Below are 5,367 nucleotides of genomic sequence, written 5' to 3'. Positions count from 1 at the left end.
AAAATAGAGGGGCCCATCCATAAAGGTTCAAATTTCCCTACTCCTAATTTATCAGCCTCTTGATCATAAAGCAATACCATGTCTCCTTCTAAGTAAATGTGAGGCTTGACATTTCGGTCATATTGTACCTTTATTCATTTCTTATGTGCTTCAGCCAATGCGGCTTCATGACGTGTTTCATATAGATGGATGAGTTCTAATAAACGTGCTTCTTCATCAAAAGTGTCGGGTAATAAGTCAATCACGAGTTTTAATGATGAAATTTCACATTGTATGGGCAAGATTGCCTCCAAACCGTACACCAATTGAAAAGATGTGAATCCAGTTGCATTTCTCATTAAGGTTTGTAAGCCCACAAAGCTGAGTACAGGATTAAATGCCAGTTTTGTTTATGAACTCCTATCATTCATTGCAGCATTCACTTAAGAATTTTGTTGATAGCTTTAACTTGTCCATTAGCTTGTGGATAATAAGGAGTAGAACTATCATGTGAAAGTCATAACTTTGTAGTCAATTTAGTCATCATATGGTTGCAAAAATGTGAATCATGATCTGTAACTATAGCTTGTGGTACACTAAACTATGCAACCACATGGTTGAAGAAAAAAAGAGCAGTTGTCTCACCATTGTTGTTTAATGTAGGCATGGCCTCAGTACATTTCGTAAAATAGTCCACGGAAACAATAATATAGCCATGCCCCTCACTCGAGGTAGGGTTACATGTCATAAAATTAATGCTCCATTTTGCAAATGGTCCAACAACGATGATAGGATGCAGTGGTACTAGTGGTAATCAAGTTTTTCGGTCAAAAATCTGGCATGCATGAAAACTTCTGATAACAATAATCCAATCATTGAATATAGTTGGCCAGAAGTAACCAGCACAGAGAATCTTTTGTGCAGTAGCATAACCAGATAAATGTCCACCACAAGCACCAGAATGACAATCATTCAAAACTTTCTCAGCTTCCTCATGTGTGAGGCACCTCCATAAAATCGTATCGATACTACAATGGTAAAGGGTGTCGCCAACAATCAGATAATCTTTGGCTTGGTATTGAATATATCGTTGTTGCGAGTGAGAGGTATCAGGCCGAAAAGTTTGGGTTTGGAGATAGATCAGTATATCTCCATACCACGGGTCAGATGATGAAATCAGAAACAAAGACTCATCTAAAATTGATGGTTTTGTTGTTCAATCAATGTCAGTAGAGGGAAGGTCGCAAAGAAGCTCGGCAAAGACTAGAGATTTCTTTGACTTGGATTTGATGAATTCCAAATCAAATTCATGTAAAATGACGATCCATTTCAAATATTCCCCCCTGTATGTCATAGGGTTGTAATCCGAAATGATAGTGGTCTTTCGGAGCATGATATAGTGGTGAAATCTCTGTATAGCTTCAACAATAGTCAAGGATAGCTTTTCGACATAAGAGTACTTAACTTTCGTATCATTGAGATTTTGACTCAAATAACAAATCAGATGTTCAGTCCCATCTTCTTCTTGGACTAAAACCATAGCAATGGTTGTATCTGCAGTAACGAGATACACGAAATAGTCATTTTGATAATTAGGGGCATACATTAATGATACTTGAATCAGGGTATCTTTGAGAGCATAAAAGGAAGTTTTTGCAACCTGGTCCCAATGGAAAGGAATCCCCTTTTTCAAAAGACGAGTAAATCCTTTAGCCATTTCAGCATAGTTGGGAATGAACCTCCTTAGAAAGTTAGTCTTCCCTTGGAGTCTTTGTAATTGCAGTGAAATGGAAGGTGGAGGCAGATCAATAATTTCCTTAACCTTCAAAGGGTTGAGTCAAATTCCTTCTTTAGACACTAGGAAACCAAGCAAATGATAAGAACCAACACAAAACACACATTTATGTGGATTGAGTTGAATTTTGTAGTGTCGGCATCGTAAAAAGATAGATCTCAAATGTTGTCGATGATCAACCTGTTTCCGTGAATGAGCAGGTAAATCATCTAGATAGGGTTGAACAATGTGTTTGATGTCATGGAAGGCATAATTCATTGCCCTCTAAAATGTTGTCCCAACGTTCTTCAAATGAAAAGGGAGTTTCCTATATGCGAATGTGCCACAGGGACAAATAAAAGCATTTTTATATTGGTCTTCTGGGTGGATATTGATCTGATTATAGCCAGAAAAGCCATCCATAAATGAAAATATTTCACATCCATCACAATCATCAATTATATGGTCGATAAAGGGATTGGGATAGTTGCCTTTTGGACAAGCATTATTAACATCCTTATAATCAACACACACTCATATTGTTCCTTGTTTCTTCATGACAGAAACAAGTTTGGAAACCATATCGATAAGAGGAATGGGGTATATGAAACCAGCATGCAAAAGTTTTTCAATTTCTTCTTTTATCACGACAGCCTTCTTCGGATGAATAGGATGGAGGCACTATAGTACCGGTTTGACATCAAGATACATTTTAATCTCATGTTCAACTATACTAGAATCAATACCTGCCATTTCCTCATATGACCAGGCAAATATATCGCGAAATTCACGGAAAAGAGCATAGTAAGTTTCAAGTTCCGATGGAGAACAAGATTTTTCAACATGGATGTTTTCTACAATTCCAGGTTTGGTTGATAGAAATGGTTTCATCAATATTTGATAAGTTTCGTTCGGAATCGACTGTGTCTATAAATACAAAATTTGAAAGGAAATAAAAAATTGAAGGGTGATTTAGTTCATTTGAAACATCTTCTATGTGATCTGGAAGATGGGATCGATGATGATAATCTGCCCATGGTTCTTCTTCTGTCATCATTGATTGGATGATTCCTTCATCAATAGAAAATGTACGTGAAAAAGGATCAGAGGAAGTACCATATTCTAACGAACGATCAACCCATACAATTGGTGATGATGGATTTGGGTTTGTCGCACAAGCCAAAAAGATTGATTGCTATGCAAGCTCAATGGGGCTTAGCGGCATGGTTTCATTATGCATATCAACTTCAGAATTGTTGGAAATCTTCCATGAATCAAATGAAGTGGAAGATATCATGTTACAAGTCTCAACTTTTGCAACTTCCGCCATTTGTGATGGTGACGGTAGAGAAAAAGTTCCCATTAGGGAAGAATATTTTAAGAGACCTACTCCAACGTTCTAAAGAGATATCGAGGGTCCGTGTACTAACGGAATGCTTCTAGTAGCCCGTGAACTAGAGGCAGAGAAGTCAAGTTGATCAATTGTTGTGATTCCGCCTTTATGAGGGAAAGCGATCATATGAAAGTATGTCAAAACCACAACATCCATAACATAAACCAGGGTCTTCCTAGTAAAATGTTGTATTCAATGGGTCCATCAACGACCTCAACTTCAAAAGTTACAGTTTTTCCCCCTAGTTCTATATGCAGACTACTTAAAATTCCATAAGGTGTATAAATGTGACTGTCAAAAGCTTTTAACATTGTAGGTGATCGTGAAAAACATGCGTGAGCCAAGTTTTTTCCAGAAATTCATTGACATGATACAAGTAGATGCACCCTCATCAACAATGGTTTGGTGAATGAGTTTATTCAAAGCCTTTACTTGGATCAAGAAAGCTAATTGAGCTGGTAATTGTGGCATATATCCCACATGGTTAAAAACCACAAGATTGGAATCCGTTGGATCAATTCCACCAATTGTTGATAATAAAGCCTACTTTTGGGAGGGACAATTTTGAAGCACCTCAAGCGTCAACATAGCAGAAGGTGATTGAGCCAAATATTCTACTATGTTATAGTTTTGCGCTGCTCAAGCTCGAGGGTTGAATGTAGACTTATGTACAACTCCTTTAGGTGGTTTTATTGTTAACTCTGGTGCAATGGGTGGTGGAATAGGATCAGACGAAGTCAAAGTCAAAGTATTTGGTTGATCTGAAGCCTGGTTATTCGATGACGATGATGGATTACCGTAATCTTTACTTCATGTAGTCACCAAAACATCAATTTTAGGCTTAGAGGCAGATAGCATAAGCACTTGTGAAGTGGAAGCATGATTTGTAGCAACCAAATGAGTCTCTGGATTCGGAAAAGGGTCTATCAACACAACAGATGCACTAGAAGTCTTAAGAAGTTTTGAGACTTCATATTGGTGAGGACAATCTTGCGTAAAATTCTCCTCATTACAAATTAAACATGGGTAATAAGGTTTCCTAGCTGGAGAGGAGGAATCATATGATTTCTCTTGAGGGGGAGGATTTTGTTTCTTTTTAGCTTTCCCCTTCTTCTTCCTTCCAGGTTGCTTTTCATTCTTACCTTTGCCAGATGACACAAAATTTATTTCGAAAGAAGGAGTATTATCAAATGCAGTAGAAGTTTGATTAGAAATAGCAAGTGTTTTACTAGATGGTCTACCTACTGTTTGTGTGCTTGAAGAACCAATCACACCATCACCGACATGAGAGTCCTTACTAGATGGAGGTGATAGATGGAAATAAGGATTTGATAAACCACTCAGCTAAAAGCTGATCAAGAACATAAGTTTTGACCATTCAACGACAATGACACCACTCATGAATATGATAAGAAATGTGAGTAGCAATGGTCTATTTAAAGTTGGTCAACATTTCCATCCCAGTTTCATATTTGATGGGTAACTGGAAGTGGGTTAAAAATGTGGTGGCTAAGGATGTGAAGTTGTCAAATGAAGCTCGTGGTAATTCAATATACCACTTTGCAGTTGGACCAGTAAGTGTTTGCTAGAAAAAACTTAGTCTAACTGAATCATCATTCAGGGAGTTGGATGGACACCATAAATGAGAAGTCATAACATGGTTGGAAGAGTCTTCTTCAGGGTTTCCATTGAACTTTGGAATATCATAAGGAAATTTATGAGGAATCACCGACCACCAAAGTGCATAAAGAATTGGATCATTGGTAAGCCGGTTTAAATCCGGTAATTCAGGTGTTGCGACAAAAGGCAGCTATCGATTTTGGTCAGGTTGAGCATAACCAGGGTAAGATGGAATTGCCTGGGAAATAGGTCTTTGCATACTAGCATAAGGAATCTATTGCTTGTAACCTTGATAGGGGTAAGTTTGTTGAGCAAATCTGGTATAAGGTGGTTGTTGGGTACCATGATAAATTTGATGTTGTCCAAACCCAGCATAGGCTTGTTGACCAGGACCTAGGTAACCATATTGTTGACCAAACCTAGCATAGACTTGTTGACTAGGACCTAGGTAAACATATTGTTGACCAAAACCAGCATAGGCTTATTGACCAAGTCCAGGATAAGTTTGGTATTGTTGGAATTGTTGTTGTTGATATTGTGGCTGCCATGGTTGTTGATTTAACAGTTGTTTCCCACCAATGTAAGTTTGACTATGTTGTGA

This window comes from Pinus tabuliformis, chromosome 1_1, assembly GCF_031772625.1.
Source record: "Pinus tabuliformis cultivar Carrire ecotype Pingquan chromosome 1_1, CPIR1, whole genome shotgun sequence".
NCBI lineage: Eukaryota > Viridiplantae > Streptophyta > Pinopsida > Pinales > Pinaceae > Pinus > Pinus tabuliformis.
The sequence above is the reverse complement of the archived record's forward strand: the minus strand, read 5'-3'. Positions refer to the sequence as shown.